The following is a 26,753-nucleotide window of genomic DNA, read 5'->3' on the forward strand; positions in this document are numbered from 1 at the left end:
CTTTGGAGTTGGGAGCCAAAGGAAACAAAAGAAACCAGCTATTTTATATTGTTTAGCATAGCTAATTTCAAAGAAGAGAAGAGGCCTAAAGACCATCATTATGTAATTACACTACTTTTTTTTCTTGATAAGTAAGACAATAGTCATTCAATTACAATCACATTATTACCACAATTCACACTCAAGGCAAAAGAAAGTGACTGGAACTGAAATTAAAGGTGCTGATACTAACCTTGAGGCAAATCCCTGTACTCCATTGTAAAATCGCACAAAGCATCCATGGTTTTCGATCTTGGTTATCCATCCATGTGTTATTAATCCTTCAGTAGCATCAGTATGAACTAACAATTCCAAGCATTGATTTCACCTGAAAAGATACAGAAAAAAAATGTACAAAACATCATACATGAGTGTATTGCAATTTTATTTTAATTTTTCATTTTGAATAACAGAAATTAACAGAAATGAAGAGGGTTGTTAGCACCCAAAAATTTTTTTTGCATTTTGTATCAAATGGAGTAAAATTTGTTACTCTAAGATTTATTCCTACATTTTGATAGCATGTTTCTTGACATATGCAACCTACAATAATAGCTTACACTGTAACCAAAATTTCTCTCATTTAGATTCATTAAATGGGGGGACTAGATTCAGGCGTTGAACAATGCAAGGATAAATTAGTAGCAACTAGCAATACAAGATCAAATACGACATGATAATATTTAGGACACATTACAGACCACACCAATTGAAACAGGATAATAGAATCCAGCCTCAGATGATTTGCCATGTGCAATACTGCCAACACAGGTGCACAGGTAGCAGCAAGTGATTATTATTTATTTTTCTTTTTTTGCTGAGGGAACAAGAACAAAAATTGAAAATGAACATTCAATGACATAACTGATACCACACTGAGTAAAGAAGAACAATTCAACGAGCTGATCCTTGGTAGTTGGGAAAGTCTCATTGAGTTACTCAAAGGATCTCAACAAAAACCAACTCATAGAAAAGAATAAAAAATTGAGTTCAAAATTGAAATATTCACTTTTACAAATGAGGACTGAAATGAAATGCAACTCTTTAAAATAAAGAGGCATATACAAGCATGTAATATGAGTCCGCATAACTAACAGGTGAATTGAGAAGGTGACCCCTCCTACAACATCATATACTTCATAGCAATCCAGTCAGCCCAAATTATGATAATTGAAAAATTCACAAAATTCATGCTGATGAAAAACAAATGTTGCAAAAATAAATCCTTAGGTCTCAAAGAGAGCTTGCTATGCTCAAGAATAAGATGACATTATCAACTCTACTTCCAGCACAGTAGCACCTACAATACGGAGGAATTTTCCACCCTCAACTCATGAGATGCTATTAAAATTTATACTTGGTAAGCTGTGACATGTGAGATACACAGGGACAGTAAAGAATAAGGTTGGGGTGGGGTCCGGTTGATTTCAGCTAAGAGGTGAAGTCTTCTAAAGGGTACGAGCAGTCCCATGTTGGAGGAAAGGTTTTCCAAAGAAGCATATTACTGCCTTTCTGTTTTCCTGGATGAATGCATGAGACAATTTGAGAAAAAGTATATCTGGAAATTAAATTTTATGGGGTTATTCGAAAACCGGATGGAAATCACAAAAGAGAAAAAAAACACCATTTGTGGAAATGGCGTGTTATTGAGGCAATTCAGGGACTAAGAGAATTTTTTTTTTAGATGTTATTTTCTATACTTTTTCTTGTTTTCTTTCTTTGTATTTTATTTGATTATACAAGGGGTGTTACTTATGTGTGGCCCCTCAACACATTCTCTAATACAACGTGAACCTGTATGTACCCATTTGGTAATGGTTGACAAAGAGAACAAAAGAATTGCTAAGATGCAGCAGAGAGGAACACAAACCAACCAAGTTAAATTTACAACAATAGAGTTATTCCTCAAAGGCATATAAGGTTTCTTTCATAAAAACTCCGTAAACCAAAAGCATAATTTTAACAAGTTTCACAATCCCAGTGCACTAGTTCATTGATAGGGACATAGATACATCAAAATGTGATTTTAAACACCAAATAACAGTGAATGTCTTATTACCTCAGAAAAATACACTGAAACAGCAGAAAGATAAAAGGAACAAAAACTTTAGAAGAAAATATAGCAGATCAGAAAAAACACGAGTAGCATCATTCACAAATCAATAATGATTAAGACCTCATACAAATTATTTGGGTTTAGCAGAGGAATTATTTTCTACCAGCTAGACACTTCTCTAGTGCAACAAGGCAAGCTTGGAATTACAAATTTGATCAATTTCAATCATTCCATTCATAGATTTTGAAACAGGACCAATCCAATAAAAGGGTTTGAACTTCTAATTTAAGTTTTAAAGGAGTTCTTTAAAGTTTATAAGCTTGTTCATGGTAAGTCTGGAAAAGCATACTAGTGTTTTCTTGTGAGTAACAGTGATTCTCTTGGACTTGCATCCAAGCACACGGAACTGTAGTTCAGCTCCAACCTGCACAGAAATTACCAAAGATAACATTAAACAAAGTAACTGACAAGAAAAAGAATCATCTCTTTTAACAAGATGAAAAAAAACAAACAAACAAAAAGTATTTCTGCTCTCAATATACATCATGAACTGGTGCAAACTACCCACAGAAAAAATGCAGTAATAAAAGCATCTTTAAGAGGACATGTTGCTTAAAAATAACCTGAAACTTTTTTCTAGGCTTTGCTATTTCAAACTCTGACATATGTCGAAGGGGACAAAGTGACTTGACACCACTGGGAAATTGAACAATGGCCCCAAAATTGTCCACAACAGTTACTTTAGCTCTTACCACCATGCCAGGCTGCACATCGGAGTGAGTGAAAACTGAACTTTCAAAGGCGCTACTCTGCTTAAAAGAAAAACGCAAGGACAAGAATGTATGCAACCAGATAAGCCACATATTCATTAGTAACATTGAGGAAGCAAAAACACCATTTTTTCACACTTAACCATATAAATCCCCTTAATATATTCCAACCAGTCCGCTATTTATATTTACTTTTTAGCAATAACAAGGCAATTTGTAAGCCAAAACAATCATTTCTTTTGCATTAGAGAAAATTCATTACTAGAAGAAGCACATCAAAAAGCCTTAAATCAGAACATATCTTGCTAAAACATTTTTGCTAATCAATCAATAACAGCACCCAATCAAAAGGAAAAGTATATATTAAAGAATGATGCTGTAGACAGTGTGCAATACGATTTGGTGGACTAAGAAAGGTGTATATTGAAAGGGATGGGATTAAATCAACAGATGAACCAAAGCTTTATGTGGATACAAAATTGAGCATCAATGAGAAAAATGTACTTAGAGATATAATCATGATAGGGTATGAAATCACTAAATAAAATACATTAATAGTTCCAAGATCCCAATCAAGTGGCACTCTTTATACAAACAAAATATCCTATGAATCCATTCAACACTTGAGAAACGGAATTTAACCTTCTAAGTTATGTTACCTAGAATGTGGATCATTCCTGTACGAGGAATGGGAACAGGAACGTAATACACCACATGCTCTAAAATGTGGTACGATAGAGGTGGACTTCTTAATTTAATATCCAATATATTATAGTTTATTTTTCTTCAAATTGATGATTCAACAACACACTTCTATGAATATTAAAGCCCATTGTTTTACATTTTCATAATCCAAAACTCCATTCCATCTCAATTTTAGTTCATTATATTTAAATTTTCCCTATTAAGGAGACCTTTTAATAAAAAACATAGAAACAAATTATGGGACCACTAAATTCACCATTTTGGAACGAAAGTGTACCATGTTTCGGAACGTGCATTCCAAAACGTCGCTAAGGTGTTGGCATTTTCCAGCAACACTACTTCTAAGTAGACTATATTTCTGTAAGTACAAATAAAGTTTTATAGAGACCCTGGTGCACATGTAATAATGCACACAAAACATTAGTACACATGCCTTGCTGGGTTACCTAAAACAAAGGCAATAAACAAACTGTTAACAAGAAATTTTTGAAAGCCCAAAAGACCTTCAAAGAGGGTATATGTTAATAAAAAATTAAAAATTAAAATTTAAAAAAAAAAAAAAAACCTACAAATCTTCTATGTTTTTTTCCCCAACAATATTCCTTCACCATGTGGAAGAAATGGGGACGTGCTATCCAATAAGAACCCAACGCACAATGCTAACTGAAAACAAAGGTTGTATCCAGTGCATTACAGCGGAGTCTTGGAGAGGTACTAGGTAGGCAGGCAGCCATCCCTCCACTCTTTTTCTATAGTGGTTTTTTTTGCGGAGAGGCTAATTCTCGTGACTCAAACCAACGCCACAACAAAATATATGCAGTTCTTTTAAAAATTAGTTCATCAAACTGAGGCCAAAAATTACAGCTTCTTTTCTTAAAAATGTAACTTTTCTTGTAAAACAAATAAAAACATCATAAATGGTAATGAAGTCCCGGAGGAAATTTACTTGTGTACATACATATAATGTAACCAGTACAAAAGCACACACAAAAGAGTCCAACCATCAAAAGCACCACAATAACAACCTAAACTAAAATATAGTTCAACCTAGAATATTCAACCTCAAATAGAATTCAATGGAAGATATAAAAGTGACCTTTAAAACACCCATAGCGAGCCCTTCCAAGTGCCTAAATCCTAGAATCTGAACACGAACATGGCTCCCTTGCTTGAAGTTTTTTTCCAATTTCCTAACATCCTTGTCAGCGACATCAGATACCTAGGAATCTCATAAATTAAATATTACCATTACAAAATCAGTAGCCCAGCTGAATAAAATCAAGATCACCACTACAACTTAAGATGCCAGGATGAACTAACACTGACATATGCTGGAGTTGGGATTGGAGAAGTAGGGACCTCAAGTAGAAGACCGAATCCTCTATCCACCCTGATTACTTTTGAATGGTCAAAGATATCTCCAGTTTTAACAAGTTGCATAATGAACCCAAAAAATGAACTCCATAACTGAGCAAATTGTATATCAATTTCGCTATTCCAAAACACATTCAACTAGTACATAATATATATATATATATATATATCAGATAGAATGCAAAAGAAGAAGGAAAACAAAAGTTATTGGCAGAAACAAAGAGAATTGTCAGTGAAGCCTGAGCAGCACCAAATCCCTTTAGGCACAAGAGCCAATAAGCGAAGCTAAAGTATGCTTAGGTAAGTTAACTAGCATATGCATGCTACAATCGTAAACCTGTCCTAGAGATTTTCAAGTCTTTTGTGTACAAAGCAGGCTTTTACTATTTTGCTTCATTCTGGTGACCCCATGTACAAATGGATTTTAATAAAACTGTTCAACTTGTCCAGTGAAAAATTTTCTTTTAATGCACTATGGAAAAGCGTAATAAACCAAGTCTCAAAACCAAAAATACCAAGCTTGAGCCCAAAAGAATGCACAAGCTGAAGCTTGGCCTCACGCATGTTAATTGTACCTTTTTCCTATGCACAGGGTTCAACTGTTAATTCGAAACAACCCAAATCATATTTAGAATCTGAACATATAAGAACTAAGAAGTACTAGATCACATTCACTCCAAGCAACATTTAATAAATAACAGCACAAAATAAATGATCTCTGATTGCAATCAACGTTCTTGCAACTTGGTATATTCCAGGAGAAAGCTCAGAATTATCATAAGTACTAAACTTACAAAAGGTGGAGCCTTGTAATGGACAAGGTGAGGATTCAGAGTCAAACCAACAGCTCTAGTGAAGGGATCAATGAATAATATCCGAGCATTGACCTAATCCCAGGTAACAGATATTAGTAAAAATACAAAAAATGAAAACTCATCAAAATTTGAGAAAGAATTAATGGCTTTAGAGACCATGGCTGGAAAACTATCAATGGATTAAATTTTATATTTCTAGCACAAGAAACAAAAGCAAATAAAATTATAGAATCCCTGCAAAGAGCAATTTAAACAAATCTCAGTGAAGGTAAATCAGCAAGAGAACAAATCACTCCAATAAGGCCAATTCCCTCTTATGATGCTTTGCTCCATCGAAACTTCTATATTTATAAAGCACCAGTTATGATATGAAGCACAAACACTCCAACACAAGTGCCGTAGCAGTGTCGGACACGCCAGGGACAAGGCGGACACATACGGGACACACCAGCTGATGTGTCACCTTATTTAATTAATTTGTTTTTCAAGGCCAGGCTGAGGACACTTCGGGGACATGCCAAGTAGTTTTTTCCCCCTCTTCTTTACTGCTTTTGATGGATATTTTTATGGATTGTCTATTAATTATTTAAATCTAGTTATATATATATATTGAATTACGGTCAGTTTTTGTTAATTTTGATTGTTTGTGGAGATTAATATTAATCTTCATAGCAAATAAAAATGTATAAAAAATAATATGTTTTTATTGTCGTATCCCTGCAATGCCCATGTCCTCATTTTTTTTAAATCACCATATCCCTTGCCAGTGTTTGTGTCCGTGTTTGTGCTTCTTCGGTTGGAGTCTAACACTCTAATATTTACAATGGCTCTTGTATTTAATGAGTGAACATTTAGCTTCACCATAAAAAAATGGATTGTTGATGTACAATCATATAATTTACAATTAATAAGTGTGCAATTAATTATCTCTTGAAGCCTTCCAATATAAGTATCTATGTGGTGCAAAGCACAAAATACTGTCACATCAAATAAACTACATATTATATCATTCACTATAGCATTCTCTGATTTCACCCGTGTCCACAAATCTTATCTTTTCCTACACATGAAATTAAAACATTTTATTGCAGTAAGTTCAAGATTCATATGATGCAATTGAAGTATTGATTTTAACCTAAGTTTTGAGTTTCAAGGACATGTCACATAATTCACATTAACAAAACTATCAAAACATAATTACATTCCAGCCTAACATGCTTTACTAGAAAAAGAAATTGTTGTCAACCGCTTGTACTAGGAATTACAGTAGTCTTTGTGCTGAACTTGTCACTCCAAAAAGATGATATCAATGTTTACCAGATGTCTAAAGTCTCATTATTGTTCTTGAATACTTTGCAAACTTGTCCCAAACTTCTAAACAAACTTCGAATCCAAAATAAATCTCAAGACCTAAACTTATGGCAAAAAAGTACACAACCATGAACACCTTAAGCCTTAAGCTCAGATACGCCAAATGACAACAGCAATAAATGGGTTAGATAAAGGGGGGCAAAGAATCCTATTATAGATTTCTACACCAGAGATACCAAAAAAATGGGTGAGAAAGTGCCCAAACCTTCTTATTTTGATTGTAATCATCTTTCCAATTTGAAGTAGGGAATGCTTTTTGCAAGTGAAATATGTCAACCTGTAAAGATATGAAATGAAAGATCACGGTGGCAGACAGTTAAATTGAACAAATTTATAACCTGTTAAATCATGATCTTATTGCTGCAAAAATATGACAGACACTGCAAACTCACAGTTCCCGTAAAGTACGTAAGGAATGATAACATGATTCCGTTTTCAAGGGTTGATTGTACACATGCATTAACCATCATGCCCGGAATGAGAAGATCAATTGAAATGCCTTTAAGCTCCTTGGTCTGTATAGAAGTACAAATTGAAGTGTTAAACAACAAAATAAATTGCTTGAGAACAGGACAATTAATAATAAAAGAATACTAAGCAATGACAAGGCATACCACACATTTAGACACCATATCAGCATCAGAACTCAGATAAACTACTATACGAGTTTTGTCGACGCTTTTGACAACCCCTTGTAAAAGTTGTCCAATATTGACCCTAATTTCCCTGCTTTCTGCCAGAGAAGGGTAAAAAAAATGAAAAAATAAAACATGTTACTAGATGAGCTGCAAATCACAAGCCACTAATGCAACCATAAGAGAGTCCTCATAAACATATTACAAGTAGATTGCAACATAAGAGAGAATTCTGAGAGAGAAAATATAAAAATAAAAGGGAATAGTGTTTGATTTTTGCGAAACAAAGAATGGCCTGATCGTCATTGTGAAGCTTATACTTAATAATTTCAGGGGATATTTTTTCATAAGAAATGAAGACCTCATTGGAAAAAAAAAGAGATGCACAACAAATTTATATATACAATGAATTGTAGAGTCAAATGATCCCATCTATGGAAACCAAGGTTTCAAATAATGGTTGCAGCTACCGTAACGGTTGTGATGGCAGTGACGTGGCAGAGTATAACGGCCGTAGTGTAATGGTTGCGGCAACCAGAACCATGAATTTATTTTTTTTCTTCATGCAATTGAAAGAAAACTGACCAATACACTTGTTTTATTTCAGAATCACATTTATTGAGATTTAAAATAGATTTTGATAAATTTTGTTTTTTTTAAAGTATTATACAATATATGCCATATTTTAATAATATTTTCCAATTACTATAAATACATTTTTTCAATAATCAATGATTTTATATATCACAAAATTACATTTGGTTAAAAAAAAAATCAATTTCACATTTAAATGTGTACAAAATTATATGTGGAATCTTGGATTAAAAAGAGAATGATTTGAAGACATCCATAAAATTATGCAAACATCCCACTTAATGTCCATAAACTAAACTCAATTCACTAAATAAATAAAAACAACGATCTAATCTAAAATTTAAAAAAAAAAATTAAAAAATAAAGGCAATGTTCATAATCATACAATAAACAAAAATACTAGCAGTGTTTTTATATTTATAATTTCATATTTAATGTAATCACATTAAATAAATTGCATAGGAAAAAAATTGGCAGATAAATGACAATCTATGTAAATAATAAATAAAAGTAGAAACAGAATTGTAGATATTAATGACTGTTATAGATAGTGTATAACATCTCTATCATCTATCTAGAGAACATCACTCTAAAGCATATCAAAAGACAGCACTCTTCCAGATCATATCAAAAGACAGTCAATAAAAGAGAAGGTTAAAAGAAATATCTAGAAGCTAAAGCTCCCTGATGAGGTGACCCCATCAATGGCAACGGCATCCTGTTGTCTCTCGTCTCCTCTCCTTTCCTTTCAGGCTTTGTCAATCTCACTCTATCTCCCACTGACCATGCAAGTCAAAGCCCACTAGGGCCTCTAAGGTCATCTACAGGTTTGGAACCCTCTCCCTCTCTTGATCCGAGATTCTAAAGTTGTTCAAACCTTTCAAAGATAAAAATAAGGCTATAGATAATACATCTGAGGATTCTGAGGTATATCAATAATTTTTGGTTGAAGGGCTCTAAAAACTTTGTTTTTCCAAACCAAGGATGTTTGAAGGGCCCTGAAAACTTTGTTTTTTTCCAAACCAAGCCTATTTAGAGGCTTACCTGCACCTTAATGGGACATTAAGACTGTTACTCTACCGTTACAGTAGTTACACATGCAATTTTCTGTCACACCGCAAAAGTGGGCATAACGGGTGGCGCCTGAGACCGCAACCATTACATAGCACCGCTTTTTGAAACTTTGCCCATAACTAAGAAACAACAATATCAGAAGCTAAAGACATGCCACGAAGTATCAAATGGGAAATGTGGTTCAAGTACTACTAGGAACATGAGAAAGAGGGGTCCAGAGTTTTACGCTTGATCATGAAGAAGAAAAAAGTTCTAGGAGCGGAGTAAGGTATTCACCTTTCAATCTCAATATTTTTCTTTTCTTTTTTCTTTTCTTTTTTTTCTAAGAAACGACCTTTGTATATAAGGTATGAGGTTCAAAATTTTCAAAAAATTCAAAATGCATTATATTGGCTCAGCACAAAAATTGAGCTCTCCTACATTATCAACTAACTAGGGCAAAAGAGGATTCGAAAAAAAAAACAAAAAAAAAAATCCTTCATACCAAAATGAGAACTATGCAATAAACAAATCTTTAATTTTTGCACCACCAACTCTGTGTCCTCAAAAGTGCATCCATCTCTTTCTCTCCACAACCACCACGTGATACAATCATCCATGCTTTTTTTAGTAAAATATCCCAACCTTAATGGGATGAGTTTGGGAATGGGCAAGTAGAATCTGATTAGGTTCAGGAGGGGCTGGGTGGGAAAGGGGCAACTTAAACTCAAGCATATAAATTCTCATATATATAATTATATTTTAGAGCAAATTACAAATATACCTCCTAAGATTTGCTTAAAATATGGATTATCCCTTGTAATTTGGAAAATTACAAATACCTTCTTGTCAGAATTTTTTATTTAACAGAATTAACTAAAAAAATAAAATTTTTGACTACTCTTCTATAGAATAATAAAATTACATGAATTATTAATTAAAATAAATTTCTGACATCATTAAAAACTGTTAATTCATTTGATGATTTATTAACAAAAGAGACTATTTGTTATGAAATTAAAAACTTCAACAGGTGGAATGTAATTTTCAGAATTTGTATTTTAAATTAACCTCAGGGGGTGTATTTGTAATTTACCCTATATTTTAATATATATCCACGGGAGCTTCTATTTGCACCCTAAAATGTAGGTTGAGGACCCCATTACTTTGAGCACCCCAATAATAAATTTGAAATTTTATTTATTTGTTTGGACACTCTAAATAATACCTATCCTAATCTTAAAAGCTCTAAAACCCTATACAAATCTACTTTGTACACCCTATTACCAATAAACAGAGGAACAAAAACCACATTCGGAGTCTCTGGAATTCCAAGCGACGAAAAGGGATTCTGAGTTCATTCGAGACGAAGAGGGTCTCTCTCTACTCCTCTATGCAATCCGTCTATCAAAGCAAACTACTACTCCTACATCAACCAACGGTAGGGCTGTGCAAAATATTGCCCAATCCGTTAAAATTGTACTGCGGTTTAAACTTTAAAATTTATAATCCGCCTTCGAAACCGCTCTGCTCCGCTATAGTTAATACATATATATTTTTTAACCTATAATAAAATATGAAAGTAAAAATGAGTGTGAAAGATATTTAATATGTGAAATTTATTACAAATTAGTAGTTATATATATGAAAAATATTATGTAAAATTAGTTTGTGTCATATATATGAAAAATATTATGCAAATTAGTATTATATATTATGCAAAAACTTGATAATTGGCTAAAATATTCTTCAATCTACCAATCCATCCAAAACCACTCAAACTGCAATTTACCAATCTATCAATCTGCCAATCCGCCATTCGGTTCATAATTTTACTCTCAAGCTACCCGAACCGCACCGCGCACACCCCTAACCAGCGGCTACCTAGTCCCAGTTGTTTCAAATGGATACTCAATGCGGAACAAAATATATTTGTCCGCATACTTAATTCCAAACATATGAAGTTTATTCGGATACTCAAGCCCAAACCACAAAAAATTGATTCCGATTGTTTCATATGGATACTCAGTGCCGAACAAAATATATTTATCCGGATACTTAATTCCAAACACGTGAAGTTTATTTCGGCCAGTTGTTTCATATGGATACTCAGTGCCGAACAAAATATTTTGTCCGGATACTTAATTCCAAACATGTGAAGTTTGTTCGGATGCTCAGTGTCAAATCAATTCGGAAAACTAACCTACGAAAAATGATGAACAACAATTAAACACTTAATTTCTCTATAGAAAATTGCTTGGAAACGTCTTCTTTATTATCCATTATTGATTTCAATATGAAATAGAATACAAGAATGATGGATTAAAGTAAATAGGGTTGGGTTAGGGTTGGGTATGAAGATGCAAAGTGATGAAAGTAGGAAAAGAATAGAGAAGATGAATATTGGGGCTGATGATGAATGGGGTTTTCAAAACCCTTTTATTTACACTTTTTCCAAAGTCAAGTACTTTTTGGTCATTTTAAATAGGGACTTAATAGTAATAAAAAAAATATATCATTAAATTGGGGCGCCTAATCTACTTTTTGGGGTGCAAATAGAAGCTCCCATATATCCACAAGTAGGAACACTTCTATGAAAGAAGTGTCGTGTCAGACACTGACACTCTGCTAACACTCCTAATTTATTGTTTCTTCTTCTTTCTCGTATAAGCAATGACAATGATTGGTATGTATATACCCTGTCTTCTTTAGGTTATCAATAGAAGGAATAGTCATCTATTGTTTCCTCTTTCTAACGTAAGCAGCACAACACTAATAAAGTGATTAGTGAGCCTATATCCTTTCTTCTTTAGTTTATCAATAGTAAGAAAAGAGTCTAACGCAATCATCCATACAAAGAATGCCACCTTTGTTGGCGCTCCCAACTCCCAAATCACCTCAAAAGGAAATAAGATCCTCACCCTACCAAATGTTAGAGAATAATAGGACTTTACCAAGAAAATCCCATTACCATGATTCCGCCAATCTTACTCCTATGAACAGTAATTCTGTATAGAAGCTCAAAGAAATAACTTATAGCCTCCAATTACTAGTCCTAGAGCAATCTAATGAGAGATATTCCCAAACCATTCCGGAGTCTCATGTAATCTGCTATCAAAGTTTCCTAGTTCACAACAACACTATGAAGATCCAAGGTCACTATGACCATCACCACAAAGCTCACGTGCTTGACAAAGTCAGACCATCCTCTATCGTCACCCTTCTCCATAGATTGTCTTTCTATTCTCCGAATATCCAAAGTCATTTACCCAACAAGGCTAGATTAAAAAGGCAAAAATGATGAAAGCCCCCTATCCACAAAGTAGGCAAGCAAGCTAGGGAACCCTTAATAAGAGTGATTCTAATCTCTTATATATAGATATTCCCTTTTCCATCAAGTGATGATATTTGAAAATTAGGATGATTTCAAAAAAAAAAAATCGATACATAATCATGTCTCTAGTATTATTAGTCTTATTTTATGACTAGTTTTAATTTACTAGGATTTTAAGGTAGCGGTATTTTGGTAATTTTCATATTTGCTAACTTGGGTTGTAGGGGTTGGCATGTGGGTCAAATTACTGAATTGAATTTTATTCATATTTTCTTATTTGGTCTTAAATTGGTTTCAGAAGTAAAAGAATTTTTAGTAGTTCACTTCTCTTGTTATAGTTGGAATAGGAAGTCTTTAAAGTCTATATGAAGTCATGTAATTCTTCTAATTCAATAGATTTGATATTTAAGAAAATTTTCAAAGCTTTTGAAGCTTCTTTACGGATTGTGTGATGCAATCAAATGCTAGGTGTAATGCCTAAAAGATTCTAAGAGTGATTCCGCAACCTGTCTTCTTCTTCTCCTTCTTTCCCTCTTGTATTTTCTGCACTTTAACAGCCCCTAAACAGTGCCAAATCTCATCTTTTCATGCTTAAACTCTTAACCATATATTATCCTAAACAAGCCCTATTTGTCCCCTATACTTTTATTGCAATTTCAGCCATCTATTCAATTAAAATCAACTCTTAATTTTCAAGAAACAATAACTTAACAATGATGTTGATATTTCATAATCATATATACATTTACAAGTAACAATGACCCAATAATAACGAACTTGTAGAACCGTTAGGTTTAACTAACCTCATCCATGTAATATTAAAATATATTTATTTCAATAAAATAGCAATAGATGAATTCATATTGGAAATTACTTTAACCTTAAACATTTTTAGAATATACATTCTGTTTTTTTTTTTTTAAGGAAAAAAAAAGAAAAAAAAAAAGAGAGAAATGTTTAAAACATGTTGGGTTTGACTGAATCTGATTGGATCCTATTAAAAACTCCCTCATCTAAAAAAAAAAAAAATCATATATATATATTGGTTATTTCGCACTAAACCCTCTTAGAAGTTGTATTATGTCATTTTAACTAAAAAAATGAAGAAAAAAATTGAAATATGTCAAACATGATCGCTTCAAGAATTGCATGAATTGTAAAAAGTGAATCGAATCGTAAATCGATTGTGAATTGCGCGATTCACTAGAGACTCACTTCCAAAATAGATTCACCCATAGATTCATATCGATTTTGTAAAAATTGTGAATCGAATCGTGAATCGTAAGATCCTAATAACAAAGCTCTGGATCATTGGCTTCTCAACTGTGAGGTGGTTAGGGAGCTTTGGGATTTGTTGTTAGGACATTTTTGGGGTTCTTTGAGTTATCCCTGCTTGATTAAGAGAGTTGTTGGAAAGTTGGGAATGCTGCAAATGGAGGAGAACAAAGAGAGCTTGATTGAAAGCTTCTCCCTGCATTTTGTGGTTTTATGAAAAGAAAGAAATGGGTGCATTTTTTATGATAACAGTGTTAGCAACTTTTATGTTCAAGATTTGTCTTTTGCATAGTTTTCCTTCATGGTGTAAAAGATTTTTTGTCAATCCTCATCTACTGTAGATTTCATCAGGAGCTCAACTTGGCATCAAGCCTTCTTTGATACTCTTGAATACAGGTTGCGTACCCTTTGCCCTTTTGTTTTTTTCTAATACATATTTACTTATCAAAAAAGATGTAACAAAGATTAATTAAAAGACAAAAAGTGACTAGAATGGATATGCTAGGATGACTAGCGATTACCAGCTTGACTGTTTTTCGACATAAACCCAGTAAATGAAGGCAATCCAAAATGAAGTATATAGCCGTGGTCTTCAATGCTCTTCACATATGCAGTGATAACCTGTAAATCATACACAATTAGAAAAAGAAAAGAAAAAATCATACCAGAACATAAGCATGAGAGATAAACAAAAGATATGGTTAAGAGTAGAGTGTTCAACTCAAACACAATTTCGCAAGAAACAGACTCCACATCAAACCAAAAAGAGTACCTTACCTAGCCTCTTTTGTCATATAGGCAAATAAGGGAATAAAATTTTTATTTTACAACTTAAAAGCTAGATAATAAAGAGCTAAAAGAGCACATAATAATTAATAATGTAGCAATAATACTTAGGAGTCTTATTTTTTCATGGGTAATTGAAAAGGGAGGATTTAATTTGAGTATTGGCATACCTCTGCTATAGAGGACTAGGCAGTGTTTTTAAAGGCTCACGGCGCACCAAGTCGCTAAAGGTCTCTTAGGAGCAAGGCGCAAGGAGCAAGGCGCAAGGTGAGGTGCGGGCTTTATTGAAGCAAGGCACGCAGTCTTAGTAAAAAATAAATAAATTAACATAGACTAATGACTCATACTAGTACTAAGACAAATTATTAAAAAAAATAAAAAAATAAAAAAATAAAAACTAAATAAAAGAAGAAGAAGAAAGTAACCAAGGCAAATTATCGAATAATTCTCAAACCATAGAATAAAAAAAGAAGACATGTGCTTGCTTATACAAATAGTTGTTATTCTCGTTTTGCATTATTCCATGTAACAGAGAAGCAAAAAAAAAAAAAGACAGGAAAAAAAACCCAACCCAGCAATAGACAGAAAAGAAGAGAAAGAAGAACCCTGCCCAGCAAAGAAGCAGGGAAGAGAGAAAGAGAGTCGAAGAAGCTGGAAAAAGAAAAAAACATAGAGCAAAGAGGAGGAAGAAGAAGAAGAAGAGAGAGAGAGAAAGTCGAAGTCGAAAAAGAAAAAAACAGAGAGCAACAAAGTAGAAGGGGAGGGAGGAGGAGGAGGAGGAGAGAAAAAATAAGTCACCTAGCAACCAACGAAGAAAAAGAACAAGGGAAAAAAAAAAAAAAAAAAAGTCGAATCAAATTGAATTGAATCACCTTACAGCAACTAACGAAGAAGAAGAAGAACTAACCTCAAGATTTCGAAGTCGAAGTCGAAGTCGAGAGAAACGAGCCCAAAGGAAGAGACGACACAGATTTCTTCAATAGATTAGGGATTTAAGCTGTTGACTGATTTGAGTTGAGTTATATTGTATGAGTTGTAATCCTATGGGTTGGAGCCTTTTGAACACAGATCAGAGCCGTTAGATCAGCATCAGAAACAAAAATAAAAACAAAAAAAGCCCTCTTAGGCTCGCACCTTGCGCCTTTCACCACCTGGCCAAGGCGCGCAACTCATTTAACGTGCCTCGCCTTGGATCCCTTCAAGACACTAGTTGCGCCCTAAGCCTAAGTGCGCCTTTCACAACACTAGGACTAGGGTTACCACAATTCTCACTAGTCATCATCATTCCTAAGTGGGGGAACCACAATGCTGTTAGGCACATCCTTCATGTGAGCTCGCCTATTATGTGATGCAAGATTCTTCCCCAATTGTTTAATCCAGCACCTGGGGATTTTGATGACATGTATTCCTCTGTTACAACCTTAAGTTGAGTCCAAGGACAAGGCCTTGTTACTTAGTCCAAAAGGTAGCCCTCTCTGGGAGTGCTCCCTTAGTTGTACGGTCAAGCTCTTCCACACTAGCCACTCTGTGCTTAGCCAATATGATGATCTTAGTGGTGTGATCCAGTTACAGATGCTCGGTCATTGCCTATCTTGGCCCAAATAGTGGCTGGACCAACTCTAACATTCTCGACGCACAACCCTAATTCCAATATACGGTATCTAGCCCTAGCCCAAAGCTCGGCTCAGTCCAAGGGTGCTAGACTAGGTTTGGCCGATCTCGTGTACTTGGCCTATGCCCTTATCTAACCACATACGCAGGCTAGTTGGGCTTGACCCATGTGACGAGTTCGGCCCAATCTAGGCCTTGCCTCGGTCATATTAACCACCTTCATTTGCCCCTTAGCTTTCACTTGTACTTAGCAGTGTTTTAAAAGGCTCTAGGCGCACCGAGGCGACAAGGTCTCCTATAGCCTAAGCACAAGGCACGAGGCAAGGTGCGCGCCTCACCAAAGCGAAGCGCAAGTAGTAGAAGAAAAGCAAAATTATAAAATTGGCAAACTTTTCAACATAACTAATATATACAGAATTTCAAAAATCATAACCATTTCCAATAATCTTTAAACATAACATTCAATAATCTAAAAACTAGAAATATAATATCCAACGAAAGATATAAAGCATAACATTCAATCTTTTATCACTTTTCGCTCTCTTTTGACCACGTTTTGTCATTTTATATTGAAAAGTTTTGAATCCCTGTGGGTATTCCCACAAAAAAAGCACTTAATCAACAATTGGAGTAGAAAAATAGGTATGAGCTCACGTCTTGCGCCTCAAAAAAGAGCCCACACCTCACGCCTCAAAAAAAAAGCCCTCACCTCAACACCTAAGCTGCACCTTGCATATTACACCTCGCCTTGACCTGTTAGAAGCGCAAGGTTGCTCCTCATTGCAACTCGCGCGCCTTTTAAAACACCGGTACTTAGTGAAGTGGAAGCTTACTTCAGGGGCAATCTCCTTGTGATATTAAGTGTCTACCTCCTTAGCTCAGTCATCCCCCTGGTCAGACACAAATATCCGTTTGTGTACTGCTTGTGCACACGTGGCGCTTTTCAATTGGCAAAGCCAACCTGTCCTTAACCGCTTGATTTGCTCAATGTGACATGATCCGTTGTATTTTTCATCTTCCCCAACAAGTAATGATAGTACTAAACAACACCCTTTGGTTTCCCAATACACTTGGATGTCCCTTCTAGTTCAAAAGCTATGAGTACTACATCTTCCTTCCAATAAGGTCTTCCCCTTCCTAATGATCTAGAGTGCTCTCTCGCAGATTCTGTTTACTCCAATTCCATCATTCCCCTCCAACGAGCCTGTTCCAGCCCCAACTTTGAGCCCATCTGTTGTAAGTCGTCCTTCCTCACTAGCTTTGATTCCTAGTCCCACTTAGTTGCTTTGATTTCCAATACTGTTCTGGTTTCTCCCGATGTCCGCCATTGATTCTAGTGACTATTGCCATGATTTCCCCGCCGTTTATTATTTCCATGCTTTGTGAGGTTTCAACGCCATGGACAAGTTTCGGAGTAAGGTGGATACTCTCACTGCTATGGTGCGATTCCATCATGAATACAGTGTTGCCAATGACGTCACATTATCATTGGCAAAGATGGATGCTAAACAGATGGGGACCAAATCAACAGTCGCCTTCCCCATAGCATCCATTGTTGAAGGCAGCCTTAGATTCTTATTAGACGCTTCGTTGCATCAGCTTTTCCATCAAGTCATGCGTACCTCGATGCAAGTCTCTATTAATGTCATTAGGATAGTCTGTGGAATCTCAACCCTTAATCACAAGCTCAGACTTAACCTTGAAATCTGAGACATCTTTCATTGCAATGGTTTATTCCACAACAAGGATTATAGCACATATTATTTGTGTGTTTGGTCGGCCGAGCTACATATTACTTGTGTGTCTGGTTGGCCGAGTTGCACCTAGTTACCAAGCTCTTTGATAAAGGACAAGCACAATGATGACTTCCTTCAAGTTAGGAGAAATTGGGAGTTTTCAGCCGATACTAAGGACCAAACAGAGAGGCTACCACTAATCGATAGCCATCCAAGTCTTGGACTGACCTCTCCTTTGATCTCAAATTCTTGATTATTTTGCCTAAGTCACTCGTTTGGTTCCCCTTTCAGGTCCTAGTTGACACAAGAGGCAGCCGACAACGGAGAACGTAGAAGCAATCAAAGCCACATTTCAATACAAAAAACGTTCAGCTCTAGAGTTGCTCGGTTACATACAAATCTACAGGTTTACTATCACAAAGAAAGTTAAAGTACTAATTATCTTCAAGAGTCTCCTGAGCATAAAGACGAGCATCAACTCGATTAGACACAAGTGCCTCTTCTTTTGTTCCAACCCGTTCTTCGAGCCAAGCTCCCAATAGCACTGTCTAGGGAGATAACCATGCTGAAGCAAAGAGTGATGCTTGATTTGGAGACCAAAGTGCTCAATTCCACATCTACACAAGGAACAGCTCTCTTGCCTTTCCTTAGACTAGGTAGTATGAGAGGCTTGTTTAGAAATTTATCTGAGGGAGAAGAACGTTTATTTTATTCTGAGGTTGAACTGAACAAGTCCCCCCCCCCTCCCCAAACCGAGAGGTCCTGGAAGAGGCATAAGGAGACTAGCAAAGAACTAGTTGATGCCACATTGAAGAGCAAGGAACGAAAGAGTTGCTCGAGCTGTGGGAACAGCCTTTGATGCATACTGGCCGACTGATCAATACCACTAACTCCGTTGTAAATTCGCGAGAGATGGCTTTCGATCTGTCGAAAATCTTCTTCTTCCACTTGACATGGCCAACCACAACATTCCTTCAAGAAACCACATAATGAAGGGAATAGCCCAAATGCTAAACGTGGAAATGTGTTTTTGTACATATTTAAGTCTTTCCTCTCCCTTGTTAGCAACTAATTGACTGTCTTCTTCAATGTGTACAAAGGATGCATATCATTGATGATCTGACTACTTTAGAGGATTCCAAGAGGACCCCCGCATCTTGGCCTAAGACTTCTATTGCGTCAGATGAGAAGGCAAAGCTAGAAGCTGTGGAGCTAAGCAAGAAATTAGGGGAGAGGGCGGCCAAGCTAGAGGGTGTGGTGGCAATCAAACTCTAGGTGCGATGTCAAAGGCTTGTAAAAGTGATTCCAAAAACCAGATTTATTTAAAGCACTTTAACCCTCAAACATCTCACATCACAAGTGCAACCCTATAAAGAACTGCAAAATAAACATGTATTCCTATTTTTTGGATATTGTTCACAAGGTAGGAACAAGCCCAAACCAATCCCCAAAACTCGTATTTTTCAATCTCAAAACCCAACCCTTTGTTTCACTTTTAAAACCCTAAAATCCTCGTATCTTTTCACTCATCTAGCCTTTTAAAACTAACCGAAAGAGTCACATGCACTTTTTTTGTTGCTATACATTTGAGAACAAGAGTCACTCCTCTTAGTAGAGTGCAATTTGCACTGATTCTACATCACAAAAAAGCAAGGACATATGCCTAAGTGGGTACAAGATACAGGTGGTTTGCCTTTGTCTATCCTAGCACCTCATTAATAGTGGGACCTCAACTACTAGGACCACCAAATCACCAATACACAGATTTCAGATGTTTACAAAGCACATCACATGCCTTCTATGAAGCACGGATACTTCAAATAGGGTGACATATCCGTATTGTATCCGTATCAGATACCGATACTCCTTGGATACTCGCGGATACGTATCGGATACTTATTAAAAGTATCGAATACTTCTTTTTTATTTTTTCATTAATTTTGGAGTATCGGATACTTAATTTTGAAGTATCGGATACTTCAAGTCATGTTTACTTGTTTTATGAAATTAGAATTGTAACATTTCTTGCATAGTAATATAATATAATATAATTGCAAGTATAAATATAAGAATATTTTTCTAATACTTTGTTAAGTTCTTCGATAAGAAGAGTATAGTGAGTTAAATAATAGAATTTATCAAACTAATGTATCCTAATTATTTCATGCATGTCCCCTATAACAACATAGAAAGTAAGAATTAACAAGATAATATAACAATGGTAAAATTAATTATCAATAAATAAATAAGCAAGTAAACTTGAATACAATATTTTTCACTAGTGTCAAAGGAAAAAGCATAGGGACAAATTGTGAATTGTTCTATTATTGTAATATAAATATATTAAACTTGATCTTGAAATGAAATATTTGCAAAACCTATTAAAAATTTAAGAAGTAAACAAGCTACTAGCTTAAATTAAAACAAAATTCTTAAAAGTTAATATTTTGCATTATAAAATTACATTATGATTTCTCAACGTTCTTTAGTTTATGTGTAACTCACTATTAATAATTTTAAAAAATATATTTTTCACAAACGTATCCTAGCCGTACCGGTATCCTATTTTTTTAGATTTTGTCGTATCGCCGTATCCGTATCGTGTCGTATCCATATCTCGTATCCGTATCTATGCTTCCTAGCATGCCTTTATCTTGGTATGAGTCATCTCCTTTTGGAGATCTATCTCTTTCGCTCTCTAAGTCAAGCAAAAGCGCAAGTCCCTCGAGGGAGAGTGGAGCGAGCATCTTAATCAACCTTTAATTCTAGCCACCAAGTCACATGACCTGAGAGGTATTGCATAGGGTCATAGGGTCACACTCAACTGCCCTGTAATCGTGGAACAAACTCTACCAGAGAGGTCCCTAGGCTAGTGTAAGAGCATTGGATGCCATTGGGGGAAAAGGGGGGACGCAGCATAGGTGAAACACACTATAGTAAAAAATCACTCCACCACCAAACAAAAGGCATCGAGCATGGCATCGAGAGCAAGAGAGGCGACGCGCAAGAGAGGAGCATATTGAGCATGTTTACATAAGCATATTAGAAGTACCTTACTAATTGACTGTAAGCCCTAGGCTTAAGGTTAAGACATCGTTAGTCTTAAGTGACATGTCTCGACTCACAAAATATCAAATTTCAATATCTCATCACAAAATATTTTATTACACCTCTTCCTTTCACTAGTAACATTTATCATTATTAAAATTAATATTCATTTGTTATAGGATTGTGGTCAAAAAAAGTTGAATGAAAACAGGAAGGAACCAAAAATAAGAAAAAAGTATCATATTAGTATCAGAGTCATTTTCTTGCAAAAAGAAAAATTAAATCTTCAATGAAACATTTGAAAAAATGCATACCATTCCTTCTTGAATAACATCCAAGGTTAAGGTCTTATGCAACAAAGCAAGACGCAAAGAAAGCCAGATCTTTCGTTTCCCCTTCTCTTTCTTATCATCACCCAATTGCAGTACAATGCAAGAAACCAGTTGCCCAACATGATAAATGCTAGAAAGAAAATTAGTCTCCACATCCTGAGATAATAGAAAATAAAACCTTCTTACACTGAAATTATGAAAACAAACAATTTTAAGCACACATAAACGTAAGGAAGGAGGGGGAAAATCTAAATGAGAAAAATTAGTTCAAAAGCAGTAGAATAATAATGGCACAAAGACAGAAAATAAATGTCAAGGGAAGAACTATTTGGATATTCTTTATAGAAGAAGCAAGTCACCACCTTCACTTTATTATCTGAAATAGGATCAAATGCTTCACTTGCACGAACTAATCCACGCAAGCCCCCTGGAAGACTAATTACGATATCTTTCTCATTTACTTCAGCAATGACTCCCCAAAGCTTCATTCCAGGAGAAATATTCTAGGAATGCACAAAGAAAGCATAACTTTAAATTAGACAGCAAATTAATGTGGAAAAAAAATATATCCAAAATTAAGATGCTAAATTATTAACAGATGGCATCTATGAAGTTAACTTCAAAGTGTAGATAAGCTAGAAATACAAAAGTAGCAGCACCAATAATTACAAGAATTTTTGAAAACAATATTAGGCTTTTATTGAAATTTCATGCAATTTTTATTAAAATCTTCAAAATAAAGTTTACACACACTGTACTATTCTCAGGTTGCCCAGTCTCAATAGAGAGAAATAAAGAAAAAAAATACACCAAAAAAAAAAAAAAATAAGAAGTATAATAGATAACATTCACATATGGAACGAGAGAAGGGAAGATGAAATCGTATGACAGGACAAGGTCTATACAGTAAATCATAACATTATGATCAGGGTTGGAGAAAGTATGATCAGGAAGAAAACAAGTAGGGCTGGAGAAAGTATGATCAGGAAGAAAACAAGTGGGCATAGCAAAAGTAGTCACAAGACTCACAGCTGACACGTTTAGCAGACCTTAGACAGTCAAGTTGATCCAACAACTTCCATCGGGGTAGTCCATTAACTTCACATGAAATCAGGGGCAAGTTAAAGGAAGAAATACAAAATCTAACCACCTGGCTCAGACTTGTAAATTTTATTTTCCCATTTTAGCTCAAGTAGAACTTTAATTTTAGAAATTAAGCTCTCCTTGTATTCAGTATTTTATGGTCATGGTTCATTCACCCTTTAATATATATTAATTAAAATTTTACATGGATTGAGTTTGATCAAGTCATACGGATGTACATGTCTATGTATATAACATTCCCCCCTTCTTTCTTTTTTCTTTTTTTGGGTCAATTGATAGAGAGAATTTTTCAATATGAAGTGAATTACATCAGGGGCAAACATAGTCCAACAACTATAGAATAGAAGCCCCACAACTAATCTAGTGAAGAGCCCCTATAATAGGAAAGAAACAAGTAGCCTAACCAACCAACCAACCAACCTACAAACATACCCCATATTGGGGAAGAAGAGAACAATATTACGAAAGAGCGGGAAGAAATTATCAGTCCTTGCTCAATGCAAGAATTGACCCCCTAACCTCCCAAATAGAAATGTACCAGGGTAACCAACTAAGTTAACCCACCCTTGTTATTTGTACCTTTTTCAAGGAATGTAAGCACCTTAAATTCATAGATCAAACTGAGAATGAAGCTGAAACATTGTCAGTTCAGTATTGTGAAGGCAAGATTGCAGATGTATAGGTCCTCAGATTTCAGTTTTTCGGCCTGTCAAACAACTAAACAAAAATTCACCAAGTCTGGAAATACAGTAACTTAATTTAGTTTAATGAAATAGCATTATTAGCACCTAAATACGGCTGTTACCAATCTTATTACTTCCATCACCCAGTGAATTCCCTATTCAGCTTTGTAGTTACGCAGTTTTATCGGCTAACTCTAATCAAACTTGTAAATTGTTTGAGTCATTACTCAACAATCTTGTTTCTTTTCAAGCATTTCCTCTTTTATTCCCCCGCTTACTCTCCATTTTTTTTGTTTGTTTGTTTTCTTGCGAAACCACATTGTTGTTTTCAGCATATAACTCGAGTATCCAGTTCCTAAACTAGGAAAATCAGACATTTAGAACAGATGTCGCAGCAACAATACAAAAGAAAACTTGAATGAATTATACATCAAAACCCTATTATAATAATGATTCAAGGATGGGTCAACAATAGCATAGCAACCGAGAGAACCAACCATAGTACACACTAATGATAGAATAATCTATCTCCATACATATAATAACTTAAAACACAAACAATCAATTATCTAACAAATATTTACCTTCAAGGTGATCTTATTGGCAAACCTAGGTAATTTTCCAGAAATGCCATCACCAAAAAGAGAACCCAAATCATCCTCTTCTGCTGAATGATTTCGCTTTTGTAGCCTTTTATTCTTATTCTTATAATTATTATTATTCAACTCCCTCTCTCCTGATTCAAACTCCATATCAACATCATCGCCATCAACTTCATCGACTTCTTTCCCAAGTGAACTTCTTCCACCTAATAATAATAACACATACAAAACAACAAACAAATTTAAAACCATACATACATACATACATGTAATATATATATATATATATATATACGAACCACCTCTGGCTGTGGCTCTGGGGAAGTCAGGGACGTCGTCTTGGAGTTGCATAGCCAATACTTGTGTTTCGTCTGTTTTTCTTGTGGGCTTGAATGATTTCTTAGATGGCTTCTGGAATTTCTGCTCAGATTTCTTGTTTGAAATTTTCTTGGAAGGTCGTGCCATTTTACCTGAAATTTTTCTAAGCAACCAAACACGTTCTAGGGTTTTGAGGCAAGTGATCGTTTAAACCCTAAACCCTTAACCAATAAAGAAGGGTTTTAGACAAAACGGCTGATGATAATGTTTATATATATATATATCAAATAAATACAATTGTTAATTACACTTTTTGTCCTTCTAATTTGATTTAAATTTTATTTTAATCTCTATTATTTTAATTTAAACAATTTAATTCTTATAGCTGCCTTATTTGATCAGATGAAATTGCACTTTTTATCCTTTTAATTTGATTTAAATTTTATTTTAATCTCTATTATTTTGATTTAAATTTTATTTTAATCTCTATTATTTTAATTTAAATAATTTAATTCTTATAGTTGCCTTATTTGATCAGATGAATTATAATATAATATTTGAATTATTGATTCATGAAACTCACATTTTATTATTTTGTTACAAATTTTATTATTCAGTTTAAATTCCAATGACTATCTAAAAAAATTGATGAATTTTTTAATCTTACAATTAATAGCACAAAACATATATATAATTGGTTATAGACCAATTTTTCCTTACTTGATCATTGACCAAATATTGCCTAAACCTTGTTACTTCAAGTAGTATTTGGGCCGTTACCTTTATTTTTGATAAAATTTATATTTTTGAAAACTATTTGATAAGATCTATCAAAAAAATATCTCAATTGAATATAAAATTATTTTTTTAAAAAAAAAACACTTTTTGAATGAAAATGTATAACTTTCGGAATTTCACATTTTTAAAATTTCATATAGTTTCTAAATTGAAAAATTTTAAATTTAAATTTCTAATAATGTGAAATTTCACATATTTGAAATGCAACAATTAAAAAATAAATAAATACACTTTACACTTGTTCTAAATAAAAATAATGTGATTTTTTTTATAGTGCGAATGTTCACACTTTCAATGAACAATAAATACTTTCTACAAGTTTTTAGGTGGCCTTGCAACCTTTTTATCAAAATCCAAACTAAAATTAACAAAAATAAAATAAAATAAAATTGAAAATTTTAAAAATTACTAAAGAATTGCATCCAAACTACTACTGATTGTTGGTCATGCACTTCGTTAAAGAGGGTAAAGATATTTTACAAAGGAATTTTTTTTTTTTTTTTTTTTGATAAATAACTAAACTTTATAAGAAAAGCATCAAGAAAATGCAAAGAATACAAACTAGAAACCGCAGAGGCTCAACATATTAACAAGTCAAATCCTCCACAAAATCTAAAAATGCCAAAACATCAGAATCAACCAAACAGGTCAGCCAACTATGCAAAACCACAAGTAGTCGGCGTTCCAACCAAGGAACCGAATGAGACACCCCTTGGAAAATTTATAGTATATACATATGCATCTCTAGTTATGATTTTTGTAATTTTTAGTTATAATTTATTGGAGTGTTAGTCATGACTCATTATAATGTTGATTATGACATTATTTTGGTTATGATTCAAAAATTTTTTAGTTATACCTTATGAATATTTTAAATTTTGACTCCCAACAAATTGAGTTATGACATTTGTGATAATCAACTCCATAAATATTATAACTTACATATAATAGCATTGCCTTTTTTACAAATGCTTAAGATGAATTTTGGAGTATGCCTATCATTTATTGCTCTCTCTTTCTTTCTTTTTTTTTGTTCTATAATGATGAAATACATAGCAACTAGTGAGCCTCAACAACTAATGAGCTCAATTAGATACCATTAGTGGAGAAGGCTCTTCAATATGTGTCAAATAAACCACAAACATTTCCTTGAGTTGAGTTGAGTTGACATATAATCTGTGTCAAAGAATCCAAAAGCATTATAATAGTTTTGGAGAAATAAAGTGCTGCTTGAGTTTGGGAGGTGGGCCTGTAACGTTGTAAGTTGGTCTGATGCCCCGGCTAGCTTGAGCCGTTAGATGGAGCTCTGTATCTGTGTAGAAGATGAAGTCAGAGTCTGGGGATATGGTTTTATTGTGGCAGTGGGTGAGTTGCTCTGTTTTGCCACGGTTGGGTTTTTATCTCGCTTTGGTGAAGAGAGTTTGAAGAGGTTTGGAGTCCGTCCGGTTGAAGGTGATCAACATGAGACCTGGATTGGTGCCTCCGTTCATTTTCTGGCCGGTGGTGTCTTTGGTTTGTGGAGCCAGCGTCGTTGTTTTTTTTTCCGATTGCTGGTATTTTATTTTGTGGCATGTCGCCGGCAGTTCTGGGCTAGTTCTGGACTACTAGCATCGTTGCTACTGTGTTGAGGGACATGGAACTGGTCTGGTGGAACTGCATGTGTTGTGTCGACGGCGAGAGTGTTCTCTCTGGTTTGTTCGTCTAGGTCCGGTGG

General features: G+C 34.6%; 1 pseudogene across 1 annotated transcript in view; it reads right to left on the reverse strand.

The window, feature by feature from the left end:
- The window catches only part of LOC145792686 (rRNA biogenesis protein RRP5-like), an 82,123-nt pseudogene extending 57,645 nt beyond the window's left edge, over positions 1-24,478 (reverse strand). Inside the window, exons 1-13 of the transcript XR_014332431.1 lie at positions 24,223-24,478; positions 23,906-24,129; positions 21,897-22,037; positions 21,517-21,690; positions 14,543-14,642; positions 7,745-7,863; positions 7,523-7,645; positions 7,336-7,407; positions 5,739-5,831; positions 4,667-4,789; positions 2,719-2,904; positions 2,445-2,519; positions 233-367 (exon numbers count right to left, since the gene is read on the reverse strand). The product of XR_014332431.1 is annotated as an rRNA biogenesis protein RRP5-like (transcript). The remainder of the gene's footprint in view (positions 1-232; positions 368-2,444; positions 2,520-2,718; positions 2,905-4,666; positions 4,790-5,738; positions 5,832-7,335; positions 7,408-7,522; positions 7,646-7,744; positions 7,864-14,542; positions 14,643-21,516; positions 21,691-21,896; positions 22,038-23,905; positions 24,130-24,222) is intronic.
- Positions 24,479-26,753: the final 2,275 nt, after the last annotated feature.

This window comes from Camellia sinensis, chromosome 6, assembly GCF_055761805.1.
Source record: "Camellia sinensis isolate YWXY chromosome 6, ASM5576180v1, whole genome shotgun sequence".
NCBI classification, from domain to species: Eukaryota; Viridiplantae; Streptophyta; class Magnoliopsida; order Ericales; family Theaceae; genus Camellia; species Camellia sinensis.